This window comes from Mobula birostris, chromosome 7, assembly GCF_030028105.1.
Source record: "Mobula birostris isolate sMobBir1 chromosome 7, sMobBir1.hap1, whole genome shotgun sequence".
NCBI lineage: Eukaryota > Metazoa > Chordata > Chondrichthyes > Myliobatiformes > Myliobatidae > Mobula > Mobula birostris.
In genome coordinates this window covers 165,936,277-165,949,929 of record NC_092376.1, presented here as the reverse complement: position 1 = coordinate 165,949,929, position 13,653 = coordinate 165,936,277, and positions in this window count along the sequence as shown.

Below are 13,653 nucleotides of genomic sequence, written 5' to 3'. Positions count from 1 at the left end.
TTCCCCTTTTGAAGTGGTAGGGATTTAAACATACGTCTCTAGATCTTAAGTCCATGCTCCTAACTTACAAAGCCAGTAATCAATTACTGTGGCATCATTTTTAATCCTCCACATTGTGAGTCATAATTGGCGATTGGCTGAGGCTAATGGAAAACTCCTCACTTGTAACCATACAATTAAAGTCTTCTAGATTTGGGGAAATGATTGAAGAGAAAATTAAGGGAAAATTAATGACTATGATCAGTTCAGAGCAGAACTGTTATTACAGATTCAGGCTCAGATCATTGTGGGCAGAGTCATCAATGATGACACACCGAATATCATGCGATGGTCATCAGAAGGTTCCCCGGAGACCAGGAATGAATACAGAACTTACTGACTTATATCTTTCACCTGGAGCTACACTTGACAATTAAAGGCACTGTTGTGCTCTAATCACTAAGGACAGTCTTGCTCAAGTACTAAACTCCAGAATTGAGTGAAAATTACATCCTCAGGGAACTGACAGCATGTCCTTCCAGTGATTGCAATAGTGATTGCATCTGCCTAGATATTTGATTTAGAGCTGGCCACTTCTTTATTAGATAAACCTAACTGTAGATTAATGCTCATGATATTATGGGAGCAGGTTTGAATTCATCTTCAAACCAGCACAAAGTCAACGCTAACAGTTCAATTTGTTATGCCTGCCTCAAGGTTCTTCGCTTCAGATAAAAGTATTAAACAACAGTCTTAACTTTTCCTCAGGTGGACGTAAAAGATGTAATAATGCACTATCTTCAAGGAGAAGCTTCACTCCTCTTGATGTCCCGTCCAGTATTTGTCACCTGAAACCTCTTAACTGGTCCTTATGGATGTGTGCAGATTTGTTCTTTATCGGTTTTCATATTTCCTGCACTTCAACACATCAAAATTGTTATTTTTTTGTAAAGCACTTTTCTGAAGGACACATAATTTCATGAGGTTTTTTACAAAATTTTATCTGCTGAAAAAGTCATTGTCTGAAATGCTGAAGATCGATATGCAAATAAAGTTCTCTATACCCATGCAAAATTATCTGAGAAAACTACTCTCAGGATATCAAAAACAAGCTTAACCAATACTTAATAAAGCTCTGTTCAATATTCCCACCATTGTCTGTAAGGGGTTTGTACGTTCTCCTCATGGCTATGTGGGTTTGCTCTGAGTGCTCCAGTTTCCTCCCACAGTCCAAAGACTTACCAGTTAATAGGTTAATTGGTCATTGTAAATTGTCCTGTGATTAGGCTCGGATTAAATTGGGGGTTGCTGGCCCGCACGGCTCGAAGGGCTGGAAAGGCCTATTCCATGCTGTATCTCAATAAAATAAAATAAAAATTTAAAATATGTTAATTGACAAATTAAAATCAAAATATCATACACCATGTACTTAAATTCTGGCAATCAACAATAAAAAGATTACTAACTTTGTAAAATGCTAGCGGCAATAACAGACAAGCGCACAGATGAACCAGAACTACAAAGAAAAATACTAATCATTGCAACAGCACAACAAAATAAGTAGTGTCTTTGACTCTGAAAAGATTATAGATAACAACATGAGTCAAATACTCTGTGACAATAACATGGTGTGAACAGTGGATAATGTAAATACCTTTTAATCAAGATATTAGGTCACAATTTCACATTGCATTTATAATACAACTCCTCAAGTTTATTAACTTTGTTCCAGTTGACAAAATCTTATCTTCCTTGGTTCAAGATGTTGATTTTTAAAGCAACACACATAATTTCAACGATCTGCAGATTTTCTCTTGTTTATGATGTTGATTTTTTAAAAATGTATTTATTGAGATACAGTGCAGAATAATTTAAACGGGACAATTTACAATGACCAATTAACTTGACAACCAGTACGGCTTTGGACTGTGGGAGGAAACCGGGACACCCAGAGGAAACCCATGCAGTCACGAGGAGAACATACAAACTCCTTACAGGCAGTGGTGGGAATTGAACCCAGGTTCAATTCAGGTTCAATGTCAGTGAGATTAAAGAGCTGATTGTGGACTTCAGGAAGGGTAAGGCGAAGGAACACATACCAATCCTCATAGAGGGATCAGAAGTGGAACCCAAGTTCCTGGGTGTCAAGATCTCGGAGGATCTAACCTGGTCCCAACATATTGATGTAGTCTTAAAGAAGACAAGGCAGTGGCTATACTTGATTAGGAGTTTGAAGAGACTTGGCATGCCAACAAATACACTCAGAAACTTCTATAGTTCTACCGTGGAGAGCATTCTGACAGGCTGCACCACTGTCTGGTATGGAGGGGCTACTGCACAGGACCAAAAGAAGCTGCAGAAGGTTGTAAATCTAGTCAGCTCCATCTTGAGCACTAGCTTACAAAGTACCCAGGACATCTTTAGGGAGCAGTGATTCAGAAAGGCAGTGTCCATTATTAAGGACCTCCAGCACCCAGGACATGATCTTTTCTCACCGTTACCATCAGGTAGGAGATACAGAAGCCTGACGGCACACACCCAGCAATTCAGGAACAGCTTCTTCCCCTCTGCCATCTGATTCCTAAATGGACATCGAAGCTTTGGACAGTACCTCACTTTTTTTAATATACAGTATTTCTGTTTTTGCACATTTTTAAAAAAATCTATTCAATATATGTAATTGATTTACTTGTTTATTTATTATGTTTTATTTTATTTATTATTATTATTTTTTCTCTCTCTCTGCTAGATTATGTATTGCATTGAACTACTGCTGCTAAGATAACAAATTTCATGTCACATGCCGGTGATAATAAACCTGATTCTGATTCTGATTCTGGAAATCACCAGTACTGTAAAGTGTTGTGCTAACCACTACACTACCATGCCGTCACATTCTTCTTTATGTTCCCAAACTTGCACTGTAATTGTAGAATCATATTCGACGTCTCCACATAGCAAAGGTTCAAAGTACATTTATTACCAAAGTATGTATGCATTATACAAGATTGAGATTCATCTCCTAACAGGCAGCCACCTTATGTTCACTCATGTTGCATATCTTTGTATATTATATTGAGTGTGAAGTATAAATTCCACAAACGATAAAATGTCATTAACAATCAAAGACCGTACGCCTCAAGAGCTATCAATATGCTGAATCTTGCTCCACCAACTCATCTTGCCTTGTTTTATTGATGCTGGCTGAGGGAAAAATGTTGGCCAGGACATAACAGGGAAATACCGGTCTCTTTCAGCCTTTTCCTCGTATACTTATATGAACATTCACTGACTGCTTTGTTTTAACTCATTCACAGGATACGGGCACTGCTGGTAAATTCCTCAGTTATCACCTATTCTCCACTGGAGTTGAATTATTTCAGAGGCAGATATATTCTTGTGGATTCCTCTCCTAAATGGCATCATTAAACAAGTGCCAGAGATAGGGATTTAAAGAATAACATGAGTTTTTAAGTGAATTTAAATAAACCAGCCAGCTGGGTGAGTTTTGAACTTGAATCATTGGATTGCTAGTCCAGGAAGTTAACCAGTACACTGCCATATTGCTGTTTTTATTGAGATACAGCATAGAATTGGCCTTCCAGTACTTTGAACCGCGCCGCCCAGTAACCCCTGATTTAACCCTGGCCTAATCACGGGACAAGGCACGTAGCCAAGTGGTTAAGGCATCGGTCTAGTGATCTGAAAGTCACTAGTTCAAGCCTCAGCTGAGGCAGCATGTTGTGTCCTTGAGCAAAGCACTTAACCACACATTGCTCTGCGACGACACTGGTGCCAAGCTGTATCGGCCCTAGTGCCCTTCCCTTGGACAACATCGGTGGCGTGGACTTGCAACATGGGCAACTGCCGGTCTTCCATACAACCTTGCCTAGGCCTGTGCCCTGGAAACCTTCCAAGGCACAAACCCATGGTCTCACGAGACTAACAGATGCCTATAATCACGGGACAGTAATCACGGGACTTATCAACCAATAAGTCTTTGGACTGTGGGAGGAAACCGGATCACCTGGAGGAAACCTACGTGGTCACGGGGACAACGTATAAACTCCTTACAGACAGCGGTGGGAATTGAACCCAGGTCATTGGTGCTGTAAAGCGTTGTGCTAACCTCAATGCTACCTTACTGTGTTGCCTGCAAGAACCCAATGCATGCAACCAAAGATAACTGAGGACTTGTGTCTTAAATGAGTGGCAAAGACAGCAGTTGAACAAATCATTAAGACAAAGAAAAACAAAAATGACACAGGATGAAAGTAAACTAGAGTCCCACACCAAGAATTGACAAAAAATGACTGGATTAGGATAAGAAAAATGGTCAGAGGGAGAAAATAATTAAAAACAATTAAAATTTTATATTTTAAATACGGCTCACAATTTATTTAATGAGATAGATCAACTTAAGTTGTTCCATTTCTGTGCCAGAGATGTTACCTCACAGTCATTGTCTCATTATTAAAAGAGTATATTGTTTGGTTCAAGCTCTAACAATCTGCAACGAGTTCTACCTGGCAATTAATGTATGAATTCAGCATGTTTTAAAAAAATTAATTGAGAGGTTAGGGGCAAGATGCCACAACTGGTGTTAATTCAAAAGCAAATTCTGGGAATTCACCACTCTTTTAATCTCCTGAGGTTAACTGAAAACAACTTCCACACTAATAATGGTGTTGCTACTGTAGGACCATTCTTTTCCCAGCAAATCTGATCCAGGGTGACATTAAGTTAAATCATTGAGTGTGATATGTAAGAAATTTACTTTAGGCTACAGTGGGTAAGCCACATCACTTGCCTGGGCAACAGCAGACTTGTGAAAGATTTACACTTCTGCAAAAAGAATATGCTTTATGGATATTCTCAAAGTCACATTGAAAAAAATACAAAATTCCTCACCAACTTATTGGAGTCACTGCTCTGTGGTCCCTCTGAATGGAGAAGGTGCATGTTGAGGGCGGGGGGAGGGCTTTAAGCCCCTGCAGTCTATAAGGGGAATGCATGGAGACCAGAGGAAAGAGAACAAGTTGCCCACCAGTCACTATGTGAAGCAGCCCTGCGTTAGGAGCTGCAGATCCTGTAACTACAGCATCCACATGATTGGCGTGGAAGCAATCCATTGTTAATGCTGAAGAGCCCCTAAAAAGAGATGATAATTAGATTGGTCAATGTCTCAAGTAGACTTAAGATTCAAATACATTTATTATCAAAGAATGTGTAAATTATACGCCTTGATGTTTGTTTGCTTACAGCAGCTACAAAGCAAGAAAACTGAAGAATCCAATTTTAAAAAAAGACCATAAAAGACAAAAAAAATACACAAACATCATGCAAACAATAGAAGCAAATGACAGAACACCAAACCAGACTGAGTCCTTAGATACGCTCCCCAGAGCAGCCGGACTCGGCCCAAGCTTACTCATATTAGCCATCTCAGTTCATCATATCAGCAGGCAAAAACACCGCGAAACTAGCAGAGATGACAACCGCTGGAGAGAGGAATCAACATCACAGGACAGCGAGCAAAATGAGCCCGACTCTTGACTCTAATCCTGAGGCTCGGGCTTTCCAATCTATCTGGACCGGTGTTTACGTTATCTTGAGCAGCAGGTAGTGCCTTGCTCCAGGACCCGTACCCCGGAGCCTCGAAACACTTGGGCCACACTACCTGAAGCTGTTCTCGATCTCACCAAATCAGCTCTGCAGCTGGAACAATCCAAACTCACACTCAGATTAGGTGGGCGGGCATCGAAACTCTTCCACATTGACTCCTCTCCAAATCGTTCACTCCAACAGTGACAGGATTACGAACTTTGACTGGGACCCCGTCTTGAACACGCTGCCCCTCGGCTTTGTGATGCACCCGTTAAGGTCCATCCTTTGAATCAGCTTTGTCTCCGCTTGCTTCTTTATTGTTTGCGATGATAGTTGATCACAATTTATTTCAGAAATAGTGTTATTAGTAATGTTTTTAGTCATATTTCTTGCCAACTGAACTAGCAGTAAGCCGTGGCACAACTTTAGCAACTCCATCTTAAACTGGAAATGAAAGTAACTATTGAAAAGACTATTATCGATGCAAAGGTCATACAATAAATACCTTAAAAAAAAAACAAGCAGTGGGTAAGTTGGATCAGATTGGATCACAACAGTTGGAGCTGGTACCTACTCAGAAACACTAGACAGGGAAACTGTTCTGCTGGCTAAGATAGTTATAAACTCAAGAAATTCTGCAGAGGTAGGAAATCCAGAGTAACACACACAAGATACTGGAGGAACTCAGCAGGTCAGGTAACATCTATGGAAAGGAATAAATTGTTGATATTTCGGGTCGAGAGCCTTCATCATATGTGGGGTGGCGCAGTAGCGTAGTGTTTAGCACAATGCTTTACAGTACTGGTGACCTGGGTTCAATTCCAGCTGCTCTCTGTAAGGTGTTTGTACGTTCTCCCTGTGACTGTGTGAGTTTTCTGCAGGTGCTCCAGTTTCCTCCCACAGTCCAAGGACATACTGGTCCAAAGGTTCAAAGGTTCAAATGCTCCAACGTTCATTTTATTGTCAAAGTTTGCATGTACAATACAATTCTGATATATATCAAACCCCCAGCCCCCTCTCCCTCACACAACAACCAACAGGTTGCCCACACAGAAAAATCAACAAGAACATCAGATCGCAAACCCACAACCCCTTCCTCACACAATAACCAACACATCACCGACCCGGAACCCCAATATTTACAATGACCCCAACTGGTCATTGTAAATTGCCCCATGAGTCAGCTGGCATCAAATCGGGGGTTGCTGGGCAACGCGGCTCGTAGAGCTAGAAGGGCCAATTCCACACGGTATCTCAATAAGTAGATATTTATAAATGAATAAATCAGTTTTTAGGATACAGCTGGGCTCAATTTGGTGAGTGTATTTATTTCAAAAATGTTCACAAACCAAACAGGGGAGGAAATTTGGTAGGATAGTAAAAAAAGAGATGGTTGTCCAAGAAATGAAGGGGATAGTCATTCTTGCTCCTTGAATTCCAATACTTTTCACTCCTGGCCACCCTTACCCCTCTCAACTATAACCATACAGATCACATTTTAGTTCTATTGACGGTAATAGTCCTCTTCTAGTAAATTTTCTTTCAAGTACAATAAAAAGGAAACTTTGACGTGAGGCAGTAAAGTTTGAAGTTTTTTTTTGGAGAGAAGGAAATTAGTTCAATTAATCTAGATTTAGTTGATGGATGCCAGAGGCAAAAAAGTTGGGGATGGTCCTTGATGTCCACAGAGACCACAACACAGGAAACCCAAACTTTTTGACAGATGTTGTGTCAGTGATTCCCAATCCGCTCATCACTGCTCCGCTCCTCACTGTCCTCATTGAATTTACTCAAATAGTCTGCATCTGACTGCAGAGGAGAAGATTAACTGTGAGGAATTGGGTGTATATTGAACTTAATTGTTTTCATAATAGTTTTAAGTGTTTTAAATGAAGATTCCTTGCTTATTATTAACTTCAATAGTGTTATTAATTTTAATAGCGTTGAATTGTCTTGAATGTTCTGTAAGTCAGTGTTTTGACAGCTTTGAAAACTATCTAAGCTTGGGGCTGTGATTTAGTCAGCTGCCAGGTTATTCTCAGCAGTTCATGAACAGGGTTTGTTCCGACACACCCTGACATACCTGATTGGATTTTATGTGTGGAAGGCCCTGCTGTAGAAGCACACACGAGCTGTGCACCTGATTGCCCAGCAAGTTCTCGTTGGGAGTCGCAAGTTAGTTAAATGTTCAGCTTAGGGCATGAAGATCTTGCAATTGACAGCAAATTTCAGGCCACAGGATTGCAGACCGGATTTGGAAAATAAAATGTGGGAACTTCATTTCTGGCCCCATTATCCAATCAAAGTAAATTCATCAATCAACTGAGGCCTGACCTTTATATCTGGACCTCCCATTTCCTGTGAAATATTTCTTGGCAAAGGATGAGCTCAAAATTCTGGTAAGATTCTTTGTGATCTATCCTGTCACTGAAGTCTTTGATAATACAATACCAGCAGCAGGCCATTCAGCCCATCACCTACTATATCCATTTCGCCCATCATATCAATCTACATTATCCTATGAATTTCACTTTTTTTTTGTTTAATTTCAGGAAGTGATCTTCAACACAAGTACATGATACAGCTTTAAAGTGATCTACATTGTTACTGGGATGCTTGTTTGCTATTCAAATGGAATTTTAAATTTGTATTGGATGAACCAGTTCTAACATATTGGGCTGATGCTGATACAGAAAATGAAGCAACAAAGGAAAATAAACACTGCACCTTTTTTTCTGGTGACAAATTAAATGGAGCCTAATGGCAGACTTTAAAAAACTCTTTGACATTTATTGTAGCTGTAGGAGATAGTTTATCTGACCATAAATTATTTGTGAAATATTAATCAATGATAATAGATGCAAGGCCTTCAGGTGAGACTATGGGTATTGTTGTGTCAGCTAAAATAAAACACCTTACAAATCAAATTATTGGTACAACTTATCATAATGAAAACTTCTGCTGAGCTAGCATGTATTAATATGAACAATTAATTTAACATCTCACCGTCTTACCTTGTATATGCTGGAGCACATCTGTCTGCCAGCTGCTCTATAATTGTGCAACCCAAGGAGGAACTTCTAAACTTGCATTAATGGAGATTAGCTGGTGGGTGGTGTAATGGCATCTTCACCGGACTTCGAGGAGAGTAGTCCTGGGTTCAAATCTGGTCATCTTCTTGCACACTTTCCATCCATTCTGGGTTGAGCATTGAGCTATCAACTTCTCCTTGTAAAAAAAAACAGACAAATGCTAAAGAAACAGCAAGGTTGCTGCCCAACGTGCCACAAGGTGTGGAGAGGAACAGCAACAATAAGGGGAGCAGAGCATCCAAAATCTCAAATCTTGCTAGGGTAATAATTTTAAGATGGAAATAATTCCCCACTCGGGATCGATAAACTACTTATTATTATTCTAGGTAGATCTTTGAAAGATGAGTGTTTTAAGAATATTTTATTCAAACTCTTTGTTTACACTTCCTGCAAAGTTGCTGATACCCAGTTGCCAAATCAGATTCCCGGATGGGACTCCCTACATTTTCCCATTTCCTTCCATGGAACACACTTCCCTACCTCAAGAATCACAGTGTTAGCTTGGTCTTTGATTGATGGAGCTTGAATCCTTGCCCTCTTATCCAAAGATTTGATTGATGACCTACCTGGCTGAAGCCCAATTACAATTCCTGGTCACTTTCTCTGACTAAAAACAATTTATAGTTTTCTTAGGATGTCTGTTAAGTGCATAGGATCATTATAGAATTTAGGTCAAGCAAGAATGCTGTTTAAATAATCAACTGGAGCTACTCCACCTATTCTCTCAGTGAGATGTCATCGATACGAGATAACCACTTCAAAGGAGAGAAGGAAACTTTCTGCTCATGTCTTGGGCAATATTTATCCTAAATCAACATATTTTAACAGACTACCAGACCACTATCATGTTCCATTATCAACAATAATGGACATATTTATGGTGAAAATGATGGGCTGAAATGTGTTTCTTTCAATGCTAGGATTATTATGGTAAGGAGGATGAACTTAAGAGTCTGGATCAGTACCTGGAATTATGATGTTGCTGCCATTATAGAGATCTGATTGCATGAGGGACAAAACTGGCAGCTTAATGTTCCTGGGCTTCATTGTTTTAGGCATATTAGAGGGAGGAGAGTAAAAGAGGTGGCAGGGTTGCACTATTGATAAGGTAGAATGTTACAGAGAAACTCACAGAGGATATCCTGGAGGGCTCATACATAGAGGCAAATTGGATAGAGTTCAGAAACAGGACAGGTACATTTACACTGATGGAATTACACTATAGGCTTCTCAGTAGCCACCAGGAAGTGGAAGAACAGATATGTAGACAGATAATGGAAAGGTGCAGAATCAAAAAGGTTGTCATATTGGGGTACTTTAAGTTCCTCAGTATTGACTGGGACTTGCTCAATACAAAAAGCTCAGATGGTGTGGGATTTCTTCAGTGCATCCAAGAGGATTCTTGCAACATTATGTGGAGAGTCCATTCAGAGGAAGGAACATACTGGACCCACCTTTGGGTGAAAATTTGGAAACAGTAGCAACAACTCATGATGTTTTAAGGCAATTATAAGTAAGGATAAAATTGGATTTTGCATGAAGGGACTAAATTGAAGGAGGGCAAATTACAAAGGGATAAGACACTAGCTAAGGGGTGTTGGTTGGGAGCAGCTGCTGGCAGGCAAGTCCATGTCTGACGCATGGGGGTTGTTTAAAGGCCAGCTGATCAGAGATCAGGATTGTCAAGTTCCAGTAAGGAGTAAGTACAAGAATGGTAAGGTAAGGGAGCCTTGGATGACCTGAGAGATCCTAAATTTAGTCAGGAAGGCAAAAGGAACTAAATATAAAGTTTGGGAAGCTCAAATGAGACTGGGCTCTTGTGCAGTATAAATACAGCAGGATAGTGCTCAAGCAGGTGACTAGGAAGGCCAAAAGGGGCAATAGAATACCTTTAGTGAGCAAGGTCTAATAATCCCACAGCATTTTATTTTTATACAGTGTACTTAAGAGAAAGAGAATAACTGAGGATAGGGTAGGTCCACTCAAGGTTAAAGAAAGGAAGAAATAAAAAGTCAGAGCAATGGCCGAGGTTCTAAGTAAGTATTTACAGAGAAGGATTGGAAGATAGTCGAATCAGAATGGGGCACACTAATGTGCTGGGACATTTTAAGATTAAATAGGATGTAATGTTTTTTGAAAAGTATTAAGTGGACAGATCTCTGGAATCTGATGGCATATATCCCAAATACTGAAAGAAGCAACTAAGGACATTGCTGAGGTTTTGAGAAGAATTTTTGTATCCTCACTAAGAATAGGCAAGGTCCAGGATTACTGGAGAGTAGCGAATGTTGTTCCTTTGTTCGAGAAGGGCAGTGGGGATAATCAAATATGAAAAGCCAGTGAACCTCACTCACTAGTAGGGAAATTACTGGAGAGGATACTGAGGGAAAGGGTTTATGCCCATTTGGAAAGATATGGTCTGTTTAGGGACAGCCTGCATGGTTTTGTGCAGGTAGGTCATGCCTTACAAACTGTGACTGAAAGTTTTGAGGGAGTGATAAAGGTGCTTGATGAGGGCAAGGAAGACGACATTTTCTGCATGGACTCTAGTAAGGTATCTGATAAGGTTTCTCAGTGTAGATTGATTCAGAAGATAAAGATGCATGGGATCTAAGATGATTTGCAGGTTTGGATTCAGATCTGGCTTGCCTGTAAGAGACAGAGAATAGGGATGGAAGGCTATTATTTTGGCTGTAGGTCCATGACCAGTGGTGTTATAGAACGATCAGTGCTGGGATCTCTATTGTTTGTGATAGATCAATGATTTGAATGAAAACGTAGATGGGTGGATTAGCAAGTTTGTGGATGACACCACGATTGGTGGAGCTGTGAATAGGCCTACCAAAGAATACAGTGAGATATAGATCAGTCACAGATATATGCAAAGCAGTGGCTGTTGGACTTTAATCTAGGCAGGTGTGAGGTGTTGCACTTTGAGGGATCAAATGTAAGGACAAAGTACACAGTTCGTGTAAAATATAAAGGGAAAAACACTTAATAGCATTGATGTTCAAAAGGATCTTAGAGTCCATGTACATAGTTCACTAAAAGTGGCTACATAAGTCGATACAGTGGTACAGAAGGTGTCTGGAATTTTTGGTTTCATTGGCAAGAGTGCTGAGTGTGAGAGTAAGGAAATCAAGCTGCAGAAATATGGAACTTTAGTCAGACCACACTTGACTTTTTGTGTGTAGATCATTATAGGGAGGAAGTGGAGACTGCGGAAAAGGTGCAGAAGAATTTTAGTGTGATGCTGCCTAGATTATGAGCTACCAGGAAAGGTTAAACAAACTTGAGTTGTTATCCTTAACCCGGAGTTCCCAACCTGTGGTCCACAGACTCTCGGTTAATGGTAGGGGTCTATGGCACAAAAAAAGTTGGGAATCCCTACCCTAGAGCATCAGTGGCTCAGTGGAGACAAGTTAAAGGTTTTTAAAATCATGAGAGGTTTAGATAGTGTAGATAGTCAGAACTTAATCCCCCCAGGATAGATATGACAAACACCGGAGGACATGCTTTTAACTTTAGATGGGGGAAGCAAGGTTTTTTTTTGCGCAGAAAATGTCAGGTGCCTGGAGTGGGTTACCGTGGTAGTAGTGAAAGCAGATAGTTTGGTGGGGTTTGATAGGCTTTTAGACAGACACATGTATATGAAGGGAATGGAGAGGTAAGAATAATACAATGAGGAGGAGATTTAGTATAAATTGGCATCAAGATCACTGCTCAAAGGGCTAGCGGGCCTATTCCATGCTGTATCTCATCAAATAAAAATAAATATGATGGGCTGAATGAAAGTGTACTTGTACATTTCACTGGAATTTAGGACTGTACAGCACTGGGTTGGGTCCAGGTTGTCTGCCATCTTCCCTGCATCACAATTTTGACTTGACTTTATTGTTCTGATGTGCTTTTAGAAGTTCTAAAAAGGACAGAAAAGACACTTTACAAAGACAAGCCTGTCTTTCTTAATACGCTGATTCAATTTCTCCGCCTTCTCCATTTCCTTTTAAAATGTTTCTTTATATAACTCTCTGAGATTGTCAAAATCACTCAGAAATACCTCACTCTTTGACCAAGTTCTGTCCACTAACTCTGTAACTGGATCTTGGACTTCTTAATGGAAAGACCCTAGTCAGTTTGAATTGGCAGCACCATCTCATGCGCCATTGCTCCAATGATGAGTTGGCATATGGTAAATAATTTGAGAGGCTTGTCAAGTGGAGCAAGAACAACAATTGGAGTCTTAATGTGGACAAGACAAAAGAGATGATTGTGGACTTCAGGAATACACAGGCTGACTACTCTCCATTGCATGTCATTGGCTCTGCTGTGGACAGAGTGAAGAGCACAAAGTTCCATGGTGTGCACGTAACAGATGATCTAACCTGGACTTCTTCACTAGTCAAGGAGGCACCAGCAGCGTCTACACTTCCCAAGGAGATTGAGCGTACAAGGCTCCCCGCCCCGATTCTAACAACTTTCTATAGGAGCATCATTGAGAAGTGTCCTATCTGGCTGCATCATCGTGTGGCATCAGAGCGCTAGACCCTACAGAGGATAATAAAAACTGGAGTCTTCCTCCCCCGATTTGTGACATCTACCACGAACGTTGCAGAAGAAGGGCGCAAAGCATTGTTGAAGATCCCCACTAACTATTCTGCAATCTCTTTGTCCGACTATTGTAAGGAAGGAGGTACAGAAGCGTCAGGACTAGGACTACCGGATTGGGGAACAGTGTCTTCCCTTGGGCTGTGAGACTAATGAAAACCCTGCCACCTCAGAGGTTTTGTCACTAGGACAGTGTGCTGTTTTCTACTGTTTGCCTGGGCTGCATGCATTTTGAACTTATTTATGGTAACAATTTGATTTATGTGCTATGTGTTAGATGTTTTGAGGGTGCATCGTAGTCTCGAGGAATGTTGTTTCATTTGGTTGTATATGTACAGTAAGATGACAATAAACTTTAACTTGAACA